Source organism: Mus musculus, chromosome 18, assembly GCF_000001635.26.
Source record: "Mus musculus strain C57BL/6J chromosome 18, GRCm38.p6 C57BL/6J".
Classification (NCBI taxonomy): Eukaryota; Metazoa; Chordata; class Mammalia; order Rodentia; family Muridae; genus Mus; species Mus musculus.
Genome location: NC_000084.6, coordinates 59,987,095 through 60,003,602, shown reverse-complemented (window position 1 = coordinate 60,003,602; position 16,508 = coordinate 59,987,095).

Here is a 16,508-nt window from a genome sequence, read left to right as displayed (position 1 = left end):
TCTTCTTCCTTTGTGTGCAGTATTCCCTTACACATCTTTTGTAACACTGTCGTATTGGTCATGACTTTCTTTAGCTGATGCTTATCATGATAGGTCTTTATTTCTCCTTTTACCTTAAAGAATAACTTTGATGGGCATAACATTTTTGGTTAATGGCTATTTTCTTCAAAGCTTAAAATTCATCCGCTTAGCTGTTTTGTGTTTAAGTTTTCTATTGAGAATTCTGCTGCTAGTCTTTAGGTTGTTTTGTACTTCTCTTTTCTAGATTCTAATATTCTGCCTTTATTCTCTAATTTTGACCCTTTAACTAATCTCATGTTAAGGATTCTTTTATGGTCATACTTATTTTAGGTTCTCTTTTCCTATCATCTATCTATCTATCTATCTATCTATCTATCTATCTATCTATCTATCTATCATTTAGGAACTCCCTTAGCCCAGAATGGCTTCAAGTTCAATATGTAGCTTAGGCTGGCCTTGAATCCTGATTCTCATGCTATTGCCTCCCAAGACAATTCTAGTAGCAAAATCTTCTTGCTATGAGTTTCTGAATTTAAACAGAAAAGAATGCTCATGCAGATAACCAAATGATGCACTTCCAAATCTTTCAGCACATGCCACCATGCCAGCTAATGTCTTCCAGATATGGATGCTTATATGTTTCCCATGTTTGAATAATTAACCAAATAGTTTTTCTATTCTTTTAACTTTTATCTTAGCTCTTACTTATACACCAAAGACTCATAGATTTGATCTTGGAATCATGTGTCCAAGATCTTGAAATCTGTATTTTAGTGTTAGCCCCCTCATTATTTCTTCTGAATGTAATAATTCTTAAATCCTATCTTCATTGACTTTCTTATTTGCTTTATTGAGCTTTCATTCCCAACATACTTCCCCCTTTTAAAAAAGAATCACCTATAGGGTTGCAGACCCCTTTAGCTCCTTGGGTACTTTCTCCAGCTCCTCCATTGGGGGCCCTGTGTTCCATCCAATAGCTGACTGTGAGCATCCAGTACCCCCAGAGCTTGTGTCTCTAGCTGCATATGTAGCAGAAGATGGCCTAGTCAGCAATCTTTGGGAAGAGAGGCCCCTTGGTATTGCAAACTTTATATGCCCCAGTACAGGGGAACACCAGGGCCAAGAAGTGGGAGTGGGTGGGTAGGGGAGTGGGGGTGCTATGGGGGACTTTTGGGATAGCATTTGAAATGTAAATGATGAAAATACCTAATTTTAAAAAAAGTAAAAAAAGTAAAAAAAAAAAAAAAAAAAAAAAAGGAAGGAAGGAAGAAAGAAAGAAAAAGAATCACTATATCTTTGCTGAAAATTTCATCTAAGTGCTGAATTTCTTGTCCAGATTGTAAGTTAATTTCAGTCATCACTCCCGAAATTTCAGATTGCTACACTGAGATAGTGTTTTAAGAGGCACACTGAGGATTTTTGGTCCAGGAAGTTTGAATTGTGCAGAACACAGTGACCAATCATCTTAACCTCTGTGCTGAGGAGTGATCCTCTTTTCTGAGGATAACTATAGATGTGAAGAACTCTGAAGCCATGGCTGGACAATTGATTAATTTGGACATAACTCTTTACCATGTGCGATTTGCTGCTGGAGAGGCTGAGAACTCTGAAACCAAGTATGGCTCAGCATGGCAGTTTCCTGCCTCCCACAGGGTATTCACTGATGGACGGGGTCTTCAAATGCTGAGGTAGTGCAAGCCAAGTGCTAGGGTGCCTCAGATCTCAGCCTCAAGTGCAGGACCCAGTGTTGTGTGTCTGAAACCAATGATCCACATGCCATAATTGGCACATTATATCACACAGAGTGCTACACCATCTTGTTTTTTAATGAAACCACTCATAAATATTATTACATAGCATTGTATAATCTTTTCAGAAGATAAAATGTTCTTTGTCTCATTTAGCAGTTCGGAAGAAATACTAATTCCTTATTTTTGGAAGAAGTAAAATTTGAACACTGGATAAAATAAACATTTATACATTTTTGTAATTTTTATACCATCAATATTTTAAACATCATATGTATTAAAGATTTGTCATAAGGAAATGTAATTAAGTTATACTAATGAGTAATGAATGTACTTCAGCAATATCAGTAATTTGGAACATGGGATAAATGAAATTAGGACTGAAGAAAATTAGTTTTAATTAGTTTAAAGAGCATAAACCACAAAGTGATAAGCCTCTCCACTTCAAGGCAATTATATAAAAAAGGTCTCTTGAAAACAAGTGTACAACAAAAATAGTGTATATATTCCTTAAATATTAATTTTGATGAATTATCACTTAAAATGCAATTATGATTTTAATGTATCCTGAGAATCTTATTCCCCATATGTTCTAGGTATTCATTGAAAGATCTTTGCCATGGTAGGTCCCAGAAATATAATAGCATATCTTTGAAACTTAGTCATCATGTATGATATACTTTCGCTAGCATGATGTACATTAAATTGGCACCAGTCCTTTTCAACTACATCACTGTCTTCTTGGAGTCCCACTGTCACTTATCCTGGATAAAGATCAACATCATCTTAAAGATTAGCTAAAAATGATGGGGCATTTCAATTTAGCTGTTTTATTTCCCAGTTATCTTTAGTATTAGAACTCAGCTAATTTCTTATATGCTGGCATTATCCACATGACTACAGAAACTCTGGGGCAGCAAGCTGTTTGTAAGCATCATTTTTATAAGACATAAACACTAAGCTTTGAAGAAGTAATTTAACTAGTCCTTGGAGAAGAAATAGATCCACTGAATAATGTAGACCACATCGTTTATGTGTACCGCTTTGTGTACCTACTGATCTGTTGACACCTCTCTATTTGTAAAGCCAGCATCTCTTTTTTAAAGTTTAAAAATTTTAAAATATTATTTATTTTTATTTTATGTGTATGAATCCTTGCCTGTATATATGAACGTATACTGAGTATGTGTCTGGTTCTCATGGAACTTGAGTTACAGACAATTGTGAGCCACCTGATATGGGTGCTAGAAACTGAGCATATGTCCTCTGCAGGAGCAGCCAGGGCTCTTTACTACGGACCCATCTCTGCAGCCCCCAAAGGATTTGCTTTTGTAAGTCTTAGAGAAATACATAGAGGAAGGGTGGGATGGGTGAGAAAGAGAGAGGAGAGAGGAAGAGGGAGAAGAAGGGGAGAGACAGATATGCTACATGTGGAAGCTACCAGAAGGCTTTTGAACCCCTGGAGATGGAGTTACAGGCTTTTGTGGGACACTCAGTGTAGGTGCTGGGAACTGAATGTGGTTACTCTGGAAAACCAAGTGATCTTAGCTGCTAAGGCATTTCTCTAGTCTCTCAATATCTCATAATTCAAGTGGTCAATTCTGAAACCATATACATATAAGTAACATTATACAAACAGCAGGTTTTCTTTATACACTTAGCAATATGTATTCCTATACATGAATATATTTTTAAATATATACATGAATACATATGAAACAATATTATTATTACATATATACACATATAAAACAAATATATAGTACATATTGTATTTATTTGTTGTAGTACATAGTTTATATGTTACATATTCTATATGTTATATAATATATAAATACTATACATATATGTGTGTGATATATGTGTATATATGAATGTGCTATTAATTTGAAAGATACCAAGAAATATTAGAAGGTAGATATGATGTACTTATATTTTAATTTCAGGAAATATTAATATATTTAAAGACAAGAATGATGAAGACAAATGAATGTTTCTTAGTTTTACTTATGAACTTGTAGTTAAAGGACCATTTTATTTTTTACAATTCACCCATCCCTTTTATAGGCTCATGCCCATTTATATTTCACAGTGTTTCATGACATTTTACTCTGGGCAGATATATTAGGCAATGTTCACTTTATTGCAACCAATGGAAGGAAAATTACTCTGACTAACTCAGGCAGAAAACAGAACTACTCCATAGAATTAAAAAAACAAAACAGCTAAGCAGTCATGCTTCTGGGTGGCAGGAATGAATGATCTAGGGCCTTAGGGAGGCTCGAATGGAGCTAGTGTTGTAGATTTGACTTAGTTGTCAGGCAACCATGTCTACACAGGACCCCAGGTCCCTCTGTTTAAATTCAGTCTTCATGAGAAAACATGAATCCATCCCATTTACTTCTAATGTTCCTAGCTTTGATCTGGTAGCCATGGCTAGAAGCAAGGTAGGAGAACAGGAATGGCTTTATTGTGAGTCATTTTGTGTTTGTCACAAAAACAATATCATTCTCTTCAGGGCTGATAGGACCTTTGAAATAACTTATTCCCCAAATAACAGTAATTTCATAAAGTTCATATCAAAGCCCAGAATCTTTATTAGGCTTATATCTGAAGCTCTGCTGATTTTTAATCCATCAATCTGACTGCTCAGCCTGGGTAGCGTTGCAGTCATGACTGTGGCAGCCATCTGTAACAAATGCCTTCACTGCTTCTGGGCAGGATAAACTCACCTATCTGTTATCAAAAGGAAGTAACAGCGAGTGGGAGCGAGGGCCTAGCCAAAAGAACTCTTCTCCAGTGCTAGGAAGCAATTTACTCTGCAGTTAATTTGTGTCTCCATTACCAAATATTTTCCCCTCAATTTCAAATCTGTTCCTGATGGCTTATTGGCCTCCTGGAGTTTTTGTTACTTCATTATTGCATGTTAGGAAATGCATGAAGTGAATCAGGACAGCGCTTTATTTCAATCTATCTGTAGAGTCTGTGAGAGATTTTCTGACCACAACAAGCTTTGCTTTGATTTTCATTTGGCTCTTTCATGTTCATTTACTGTGGCAAAGAAGGGATGAGGTGAACCGTGGCTCCCTGGCATACGGACTTGCCCAGGTGGAAAATTTTGCTACTGCATTCAGCAAAATTTTCCAAGCTGAACTAAAGCCATATTCCCTGAAGTTAAAATGCCAAAAGATAAATTTAGCAGTACTCTTGAGATGGGCGATAGAGAGATGGCTTAGTAGTTAATAGCACTCCCACTTGTCTCAGAGGAACTGGGTTTTGGTATCAGCACTCACATCAGATGGCACACAAACATCTATAATTCCAGCCCCAGGAGGCCTGATGCCCACTGGCATTCATCAGTACCTGCATGCACATCATGTATAGAAATTCCTGAATGCTCACAAATACACATAATTAAAAGTACATCTGTAAGAAAAACTCCAAAGGTTCCCCGAAGAAGCCTAGTGGAATTACATGTAAGCTAAACTTCTCCTTTTTCAGTTTAATTAAAAATGAGAAACTAGGAAGGGGTGATGGTGAAGCTGGAGTGAGGCCATTGTGTTCTTTTTTTTTCTTTTACTAGGTATTTTCTTTATTTACATTTCAAATGTTATCCCCTTTCCTAGTTTCCCCTCTGAAAGCCCCCTATCCCCTCCTCCCTCCTCCTACTCACCAAACCAACCAATCCTGCTTCCTAGCCTTGGCATTTCCCTACACTGGGGCATAGAAGCTTCACAGGACCAAGGGCCTCTCCTCCTATTGACGACCAACAAAGCCATCCTCTGCTACATATGTAGCTGGAGCCATGGGTCCTTCCATGTGTACTCTTTGGTTGGTGGTTTAGACCCTGAGAGCTCTGGGGGTACTGGTTTGTTCATAATGTTGTTCCTCTTATGGGGCTGCAAACCCCTTTAGCTCTCTGGATCCTTTCTCTAGCTCCTCCACTGGGGACCCTATGCTCAGTTCAATGGTTGGCTGTAAGCACTGTCAGAACCTCAAAGGAGACAGCTATATCAGGCTCCTGTCAGCAAGCACTTGTTTGCACCCACAGTAGTGTCTGCATTTAGTGTTATATGGATCCCCAGGTGGGGCAGTCTCTGGATGGTCTTTCCTTCCGTCTCTGCTCCACACTTTGTCTCTGTATGTCCTCCCAGGGATATTTTGTTCCCCCTTCTAAGAAGGACTGAAATATCCACACTTTGGTCTTCCTTCTTTTTGAGCTTCATGTGGTCTGTGAATTGTATCTCAGATATTCCAAGCTTCTGGGCTAATATCCACTTATCAGTGAGTGCAAACTATGTATGTTCTTTTGTGATTGGGTTACCTCACTCAGGATGATATTTTCTAGTTCCATCCATTTGCCTAGGAATTTCTTTAATTCATTGTTTTTCATAGCTGAGTAGTACTCCATTGTGTAAATGTACCAAATTTTCTGTATCTATTCCTCCGTTGAAGGACATCTGGGTTCTTTCCAGCTTGTGGCTATTATAGGCTATTATTATTATTATTATTATTATTATTATTATTATTATTATTATTATTATTATTAATTTTATTTATTATGCTGCTATGAACATAGTGGAGTATGTGTCCTTATTACATGTTAGAACTTCTTCTGGGTATAAGCCCAGGAGTGGTATTGCTGGGTCCTCAGGTAGTACTATGCCCATTTTTCTGAGGAACCACCAGACAGATTTCCAGAGTGGTTGTACAAGCTTGCAATCCCACCAGCATTGGAGGAGTTTTGCTCTTCTCTACATCCTAACCAGCATCTGCTATCACCTGAGTTTTTCGTCTTAGCCATTCTGACTGGTGTGAGGTGGAATATCATGGTTGTTTTGATTGGTATTTCCCTGATGACTAAGGATATTGAACATTTCTTTAGGTGCTTCTCAGCCATTCAGTATTCCTCAGTTGAGAATTCTTTGTTTGGGCATTGTGTTCTTTAGATTACTTCCTGCTGTCCAGGATCGGTGGGACCATCTGAGGCTAGGAAGGTGAAGGCCAAGTCAAAGCAGTATGTGAGGCTAGAGGAGAGCACCTGTCGGTAGCCCCTCTGGAGCTGTCCTGGGTGCAGATTTTTGAAGAGACATTTAGACTTGGCAGGATGCTGAAACGTGTATGTGTGTGTGCGTGTGTGTGTGTGTGAAGATTAAGTAGGTTAGGTAGGTTAGGGAAAATTTTTTTTCCTTAGACATACATTTGAAACTTTTACACTAATGTACTTGGGAGCTGGGAAGAGGGGAGCCTAAAACCGGGGAACCACGTAGGAATCCCACCCTCTGGAATAGGCAATAGGTGGAATACTTAGGTTGTTAATCACAGGGGTACTTATCAGGAGTCCCATTTGACAGATGATAATGTGAATCTGAGTGGATTTCCTGAAGTTTACTCAAATCTTTTTAAGTTTACAAAAAAGAGACACTTTTTAGACATGTTAGCATTACCATTGTTTGTAATCTGTACTGAAATCCCTATTGCAGAAAAAGGCAGTAGAAATATGTATTTGTGTCTCAGTACAGACTAGGCAAACAGTTATTTTGTTAAAAGTATGAACAATCCTTAAGGCATGTTCAGGGGAGACAGAAGTTCCCATAGAGTAGAAGAGGCAAAATTACTAGATTGTGTGAAATTGAGGCTTCTTCCCTCTATCAGGAAGACTGGATGTACATAGGTTTAGCACAGTGAGAAACACTTTTAAGTCTATACTTAGAAGACAGCAAGAAGAAATTTATAATCTTGAACTTGTGACTGTGGATCACAGGGTGTAAGGCTTTATCAGAATTTAGACTAATAACTTATCAAAATTTCATTGATTCATGTTAAAGCTCTGAACTTTCAAAATCCTAACACAACAGTAGCATAGCAAAGGGAAGAGATCTGAAGCATTTTTTAAATTCATTCTATATATCTTTAATCAGGGACCTAGAGAAGGTTTAAAGCATTACCTGCTGCCACTGCCAGGTGCTGCAAGTGTGGGTTGCATATTAAAGGATTGCCCACCACTCCAGCTTTCTCTTTCTCTCTCTCCCTTTCTATTCTTCTCTGTGCCCTATCCTCTTCTCTGCCCTCATGACTCTTCCTGTATGCTTGTCCACATGTCCACTCATCTGTCTCTACCCATTCTCCAGGTCCTCACACCCTTCTGTTCCCCCAATCCCATGTATGTATGTATATGTTATTACTTTTTATGTTCAGGCCATCATGACCTCCCTAGACTTGCACACACAGAATTTGGCTTTCTGCTTCTTCAGAGTCCTTCATTCTTACTCTCTAGAAAGAATAGACTCATTTGGGTTTGTGCAGGTCTGGAGATTTATTTTTCATACAGAAACGGTTTTGTTCTCTTTTTCAGTTGGACATAAATTCTTTTTTTTTAACATTTAAATTTTTTTTCTCATATATTACATCCCAACCACAGTCCCTTATTGTCCCCACATGTTCTCTCGTAATTCCCCTCTATCTCATATCTGTCCCACTCTTCCACCACTCAGAGAAGAGCAGTTCCCACAGGGACATCAAACAAATATGGCATAACAAGCTACAATAAGACCAGGTATATACCATTAGATGAGGAAGGAAACCCAGGAGGAGCAAAAGAGTCCCACAAGTAGGTAAAAAGAGTCAGAGACAATGCCCCCATATCCCACTGTTAGGATTTATGAAAGAACACCTAGCTACTCAGCAATAATACATGCAGAGGACCTCGGTCAGACATTTACAGGTTCCCTAATCTCTGCACATTCCTATGAATCCCAGTCAGTTGATTCTATAGACATGTTCTCTTGGTGTGTCCATGATCCTCTGGTTCCTACAAAATGATTCTTAATATTATGCGAACTTTTACTTCTTTTAGAACCTATTGAGTCACATATATTTGTTTCAATTTAAATAGTTCCATATTCTCTCCTTTACAAATGAACAGTCTACAGAAGACACAATCCGATAATGAACTGTATTTCTCTGTCACTTTTTTTTTCAGTTATTATATTTGTTCTTTATCATTTTATTATGGAATAGATTTATACCATTTCTTATTTTTATTATTAGATATTTACTACATTTACATTTCAAATGCTATCCCCTTTCCTAGATTCCTCTCTGAAAGTCCCCTATACACTCCCCTTGCCCTGCTCCCCTACCCACCCACTCCTGCTTCCTGGCCCTGGAATTCCCCTGTACTGGGGCATATAATCTTCACAAGACCAAGAGCCTCACCTCCCATTGATGGCCAACTAGGCCAACCTCTGCTACATATGCAACTAGAGACAAAAGCTCTGGGGGGTACTGGTAAGTTCATATTGTTGTTCCTCCTATAGGGTTGGAGACCCCTTTAGCTCCTTTGGTACTTTCTCTAGCTCCTTCACTGGGGGACCTATGTTCCATCCAATAGATGACTGTGAGCAACCACTTCTCTATTTGCCAGGCACTGGCATAGCCACATAAGAGATAGCTATACCAGGGTCCTGTCAGCAAAATATTGCTGGCATATGCAATAGTGTCTGGGTTTGGTGGTTGTTTATGGGATGGATGACTAGGAAGGGCAGTCTCTGGATGGTCCTTCCTTCAGTCTCAGCTCTGAACTTTGTCTCTGTAACTCCTTCCTTGGGTGTTTTGTTCCCCATTTTAAGAAGGACCAAAGTATCCACACTTTGTTCTTCCTTTTTCTTGAGTTTCATGTGTTTTGCAAATTGTATCATGGGTATTCTAAGTTTCTGAGCTAATATCCACTTATCAGTGAGTGCATATGATGTGAGTTCTTTTGTTACCTCACTCAGGATGATATCCTCAAGATCCATGCATTTGCCTAAAAATTTCATAAATCCATTGTTTTTAATGGCTGAGTAGTACTCCATTGTGTAAATGCACCACATTTTCTGTATCCATTCCTCTGTGGAGGGACATCTGGGTTCTTTCCAGTTTCTGGCTATTATAAATAAGGTTGCTATGAGCATAGGGAGCATGTGTCCTTATTACAAGTTGGAACATCTTCTGGGTATATGCCCAGGAGAGGTATTGCTGGATCTTCCAGTAGTACTATGTCCAATTTTCGGGGGGAACTGCCAGACTGATTTCCAGAGTGGTTGTACCAGCTTGCAATCCTACCAGCAATGAAGGAGTGTTCCTCTTTCTCCACATCCTCACCAGCATCTGCTGTTCACCTGAATTTTTTATCTTATCCATTCTGACTGGTTTGAGGTGGAATTTCAGAGTTGTTTTGATTTGCATTTCCCTGATGATTAAGGATGTCGAACATTTTTTCAGGTGTTTCTCAGCCATTCAGTATTCCTCAGTTAAGAATTCTTTGTTTAGCTCTCTACCCAATTTTTAATATAGTTATTTGATTTTCTTGAGTCCAGCTTCTTGAATACTTTGTATACATTGGATATTAGAACCTTGTCAGATTTAGGATTGGTAAAGATTCTTTCCCAATCTAATGGTGGTCTTTTTGCCTTATTGACAGTTTCTTTTTCCTTACAGAAGATTTGCAATTTTATGAGGTCCCATTTGTTGATTCTTGATCTTACAGCACAAGCCATTGCTGTTCTGTTCAGGAATTTTTCCCCGGTGCCCATATCTTCGAGGCTTTTCCCCATTTTCTCCTCTGTAAGTTTCAGTGTCTCTGGTTTTATGTGGAGTTCCTTGATCCACTTAGACTTGAGCTTTGTACAAGGAGATAGGAATGGATCAATTCAGCAGCACCGTGTTCCCTGGCCCCGGGGAGTTTGCGGTCACCCGCAAGGATCCACAGGATCTGCCATGGGATCCTAAGACCTCTGGTGAGTGGAACACAGTGCCTGCTCTAATCCAATCACGCAGGACCTGAGACTGCAGTAATTAAGGAAGCAGGTAACCGGTCTGATACGGGGCTCAAGTCCCTTCTGGCCGGCCCACTGCAGCAATGTGGTCCCTGGCCCAGGGAGTCTCCGGACACCCACAAGGACCCACACAGGAACCGCCATGGGATCCTAAGTCCTCTGGTGAGTGGAACACAACTTCTGCCAGGCGGCAGGTTCAAACACCAGATATCTGGGCACAATCCCTGCAAGAGGAGAGCTTGCATGCAGAGAGTACTCTGACCACTGAAACTAAGGATAGAGCTAGTCTCCCAGGTCTGCTGGTAGAGGCTAACATAATCACCTGAGGAACAAGCTCTAACCAGAGACAACTATAACAACTAGCTCCAGAGATTACAAGATGGCAAAAGGCAAACGTAAGAATCCTACTAACAGAAATCAAGACCGCTCACCATCATCAGAACGCAGAATTCCCACGCCACCTAGTCCTGGGCACCCCAACACAACCGAAAAGCTAGACCCGGATTTAAAAGCATATCTCACGATGATGGTACAGGACATCAAGAAGGACTTTAATAACTCACTTAAAGAAATACAGGAGAACACTGCTAAAGAGTTACAAGTCCTTAAAGAAAAACAGGAAAACACAACCAAATAGGTAGAAGTCCTTATAGAAAAACAGGAAAACACATCCAAACAGGTGATGGAAATGACAAAACCATACTAGACCTAAAAAGGGAAGTAGACAGAATAAAGAAAACCCAAAGTGAGGCAACGCTGGAGATAGAAACCCTAGGAAAGAAATCTGAAACCATAGACGCAAGCATCAGCAACAGAATACAAGACATGGAAGAGAGAATCTCAGGTGCAGAAGATTCCATAGAGAACATCAGCACAACAATCAAAGATAATACAAAACGCAAAAAGATCCTAACTCAAAACATCCAGGAAATCCAGGACACAATGAGAAGACCAAACCTACGGATAATAGGAGTTGATGAGAATGAAGATTTTCAACTTAAAGGACCAGCAAATATCTTCAACAAAATTATAGAAGAAAACTTCCCAAACCTAAAGAATGACATGCCCAACATACAAGAAGCCTACAGAATTCCAAATAGTCTGGATCCGAAAAGAAATTCCTCCCGACACCCAATAATCAGAACAACAAATTCACTAAATAAAGAGAGAATATTAAAAGCAGTAAGGGAGAAAGGTCAAGTAACATATAAAGGCAAGCCTATCAGAATTACACCAGACTTTTCACCAGAGACTATGAAAGCCAGAAGATCCTGGACAGATGTTATACAGACACTAAGAGAACACAAATGCCAGCCCAGGCTACTATACCCGGCCAAACACTCAATTACCATAGATGGAGAAACCAAAGTATTCCACGACAAAACCAAATTCACACATTATCTTTCCACGAATCCAGCCCTTCAAAGGATAATAACAGAAAAAAACCAATACAAGGATGGAAATCATTCCCTAGAACAAGCAAGAAAGTAATCCCTCGACAAACCAAAAAGAAGACTGCCACAAGAACAGAATGCCAACTTTAACAACAAAAATAAAAGGAAGCAACAATTACTTTTCCTTAATATCTCTTAATATCAATGGACTCAACTCCCCAATAAAAAGACATAGACTAACAGACTGGCTACACAAACAGGACCCAACATTCTGCTGCTTACAGGAAACCCATCTCAGGGAAAAAGACAGACACTACCTCAGAGTGAAAGGCTGGAAAACAATTTTCCAAGCAAATATCTGAAGAAACAAGCTGGAGTAGCCATTCTAATATCGGATAAAATCGACTTCCAACCCAAAGTTATCAAAAAAGACAAGGAGGGACACTTCATACTCATCAAAGGTAAAATCCTCCAAGAGGAACTCTCAATTCTGAATATCTACACTCCAAATGCAAGGGCAGCCACATTCATTAAAGACACTTTAGTAAAGCTCAAAGCACACATTGCACCTCACACAATAATAGTGGGAGACTTCAACACACCACTTTCTTCAAAGGACAGATCGTGGAAACAGAAACTAAACAGGGACACAGTGAAACTAACAGAAGTTATGAAACAAATGGATATGACAGGTATCTACAGAACATTTTATCCTAAAACAAAAGGATATACCTTCTTCTCAGCACCTCATGGGACCTTCTCCAAAATTGACCATATAATTGGTCACAAAACAGGCCTCAACAGATACAAAAATATTGAAATTGTGCCAATGTATCCTGTCAGACCACCATGGCCTAAGACTGATCTTCAATAACAACATAAATAACGGAAAGCCAACATTAACGTGGAAACTGAACAACACTCTTCTCAATGATACCTTGGTCAAGGAAGGAATAAAGAAAGAAATTAAGGACTTTTTAGAGTTTAATGAAAATGAAGCCACAACATACCCAAAACTATGGGACACAATGAAAGCATTTCTAAGAGGGAAACTCATAGCTCTGAGTGCCTCCAAGAAGAAACGGGAGAGAGCACATCTCCGGTTGACAACACATCTAAAAGCTCTAGAAAAAAAGGAAGCAAATTCACCCAAGAGGAGTAGACGGCAGGAAATAATCAAGCTCAGGGGTGAAATCAACCAAGTGGAAACAAGAAGAACTATTCAAAGAATTAACCAAACGAGGAGTTGGTTCTTTGAGAAAATCAACAAGATAGATAGACCCTTAGCTAGACTCACTAGAGGGCACAGGGACAACATCCTAATTAACAAAATCAGAAATGAAAAGGGAGACATAACAACAGATCCTGAAGAAATCCAAAACACCATCAGATCCTTCTACAAAAGGATATACTCAACAAAACTGGAAAACCTGGACGAAATGGACAAATTTCTAGACAGATACCAGGTACCAAAGTTAAATCAGGATCAAGTTAACGATCTAAACAGTCCCATATCCCCTAAAGAAATAGAAGCAGTCATTAATAGGTTCCCAGCCAAAAACAGCCCAGGACCAGACGGGTTTAGTGCAGAGTTCTACCAGACCTTCAAAGAAGATCTAATCCCAGTTCTGCAAAAACTATTCCACAAAATAGAAGTAGAGGGAACTCTACCCAGCTCATTCTATGAAGCCACAATTACTCTGATACCTAAACCACAGAAAGATCCAACAAAGATAGAGAACTTCAGACCAATTTCCCTTATGAATATAGATGCAAAAATCCTCAATAAAATTTTCGCGAACAGAATCCAAGAACACATTAAAGCAATCATCCATCCTGACCAAGTAGGTTTTATTCCAGGGATGCAGGGATGGTTTAATATACGAAAATCCATCAATGTAATCCATTATATAAGCAAACTCAAAGACAAAAACCACATGATCATCTCGTTAGATGCAGAAAAAGCATTCGACAAGATCCAACGCCCATTCATGATAAAAGTCTTGGAAAGATCAGGAATTCAAGACCCATATCTAAACATGATAAAAGCAATCTACAGCAAACCAGTAGCTAACATCAAAGTAAATGGTGAGAAGCTTGAAGCAATCCCACTAAAATCAGGGACTAGACAAGGCTGCCCACTTTCTCCCTACCTCTTCAACATAGTACTTGAAGTCCTAGCCAAAGCAATTTGACAACAAAAGGAGATCAAGGGGATATAAATTGAAAAAGAGGAAGTCAAAATATCACTTTTTGCAGATGATATGATAGTATATATCAGTGACCCTAAAAATTCCACCAGAGAACTCCTAAACCTGATAAACAGCTTCGGTGAAGTAGCTTGATATAAAATTAACTCAAACAAGTCAATGGCCTTTCTCTACACAAAGAATAAACAGGCTGAGAAAGAAATTAGGGAAACAACACCCTTCTCAATAGTCACAAATACTATAAAATATCTTGGCGTGACTCTAACTAAGGAAGTGAAAGATGTGTATGATAAAACTTCAAGTCTCTGAAGAAAGAAATTAAAGAAGATCTCAGAAGATGGAAAGATCTCCCATGCTCATGGATTGACAGGATCAACATTGTAAAAAATGGCTATCTTGCCAAAAGCAATCTACAGATTCAATGCAATCCCCATCAAAATTCCAACTAAATTCTTCAACAAATTAGAAAGAGCATTCTGCAAATTCATCTGGAATAACAAAAAACCTAGGATAGCAAAAGCTCTTTTCAAGGATAAAAGTACCTCTGGTGGAATCACCATACCTGACCTAAAGCTTTATTACAGAGCAATTGTTATAAAAACTGCATGGTACTGGTATAGTGACAGACAAGTAGACCAATGGAATAGAATTGAAGACCCAGAAATGAACCCACACACCTATGGTCACTTGATCTTCGACAAGGGAGCTAAATCCATCCAGTGGAAGAAAGACAGCATTTTCAACAAATGGTGCTGGCACAACTGGTTGTTATGTAGAAGAATGCAAATCCACCAATTCCTCTCTCCTTGTACTCAGGTCAAATCTAAGTGGATCAAGGAACTTCACATAAAACTGGAGACACTGAAACTTATAGAGGAGAAAGTGGGGAAAAGTCTCGAGGATATGGGCACAGGGAAAAAATTCCTGAATAGAACAGCAATGGCTTGTGCTGTAAGATCAAGAATCAACAAATGGGACCTCATGAAACTGCAAAGCTTCTGCAAGGCAAAAGACACCGGCAATAAGACAAAAAGACCACAAACAGATTGGGAATGGATCTTTACCTATCTTAAATCAGATAGGGGACTAATATCCAATATATATAAAGAACTCAAGAGGGTGGACTCCAGAAAATCAAATAACCCCCTTAAAAGATGGGGCTCAGAGCTGAACAAAGAATTCTCACCTGAGGAATACAGAAAGGCTGAGAAACACCTGAAAAAATGTTCAACATCCTTAATCATCAGAGAAATGCACATCAAAACAACCCTGTGATTCCATCTCACACCAGTCAGAATGGCTAAGATCAAAAATTCAGGTGACAGCAGATGCTGGCGTGGATGTGGAGAAAGAGGAACACTCCTCCATTGTTGGTGGGATTGCAGGCTTGTACAACCACTCTGGAAATCAGTCTGGCGGTTCCTCAGAAAATTGGACATAGTACTACCGGAGGATCCCGCAATACCTCTCCTGGGCATATATCCAGAAGATGTCCCAACTATTAAGAAGGACACATGCTCCACTATGTTCATAGCAGCCTTATTTATAATAGCCAGAAGCTGGAAAGAACCCAGATGCCCCTCAACAGAGAAATGGATACAGAAAATGTGGTACATTTACACAATGGAGTACTACTCAGCTATTAAAAAGAATGAATTTATGAAATTACTAGGCAAGTGGTTGGACCTGGAGGGCATCATCCTTAGTGAGGTAACCCAATCACAAAAGAACTCAAATGAAATGTATTCATACCTTTGGGATAGCATTGAAAATGTAAACGAGAAAAATACCTAATTAAAAAAAAAAGAAAAAGAAATGTACTCACTGATAAGTGGATATTAGTCCAGAAACTTAATATATCGAGGTATAATGTGCAAGATGCAAAACACATGAAACTTAAGAAGAACAAAGACCAAAGTGTGGACACTTTGCTCCTTCTTAGAATTGGAAACAATCACCTATGGAAGGAGTTACAGAGACAAAGTTTGGAGCTGAGACAAAAGAATGGACCATCTAGAGACTGCAATATCCAGGGATCCATCCCATAATTAGCCTCCAAACGATGACACCATAGCATACACTAGCAAGCCTTTGTTGCAAAGACTGTAATAGCTGTCCCTTGTGAGACTAGGCCGGGGCCTAGCAAACACAGAAGTGGATGCTCACAGTCAACTATTGGATGGATCACAGGGCCCCCAATGGAGGAGCTAGAGAAAGTATCCAAGGAGCTAAAGAGATCTGCAACCCTATTGGTGGAACAACATTATGAACTAACCAGTACCCCAGAGCTCTTGACTCTAGCTGCATATGTATCAA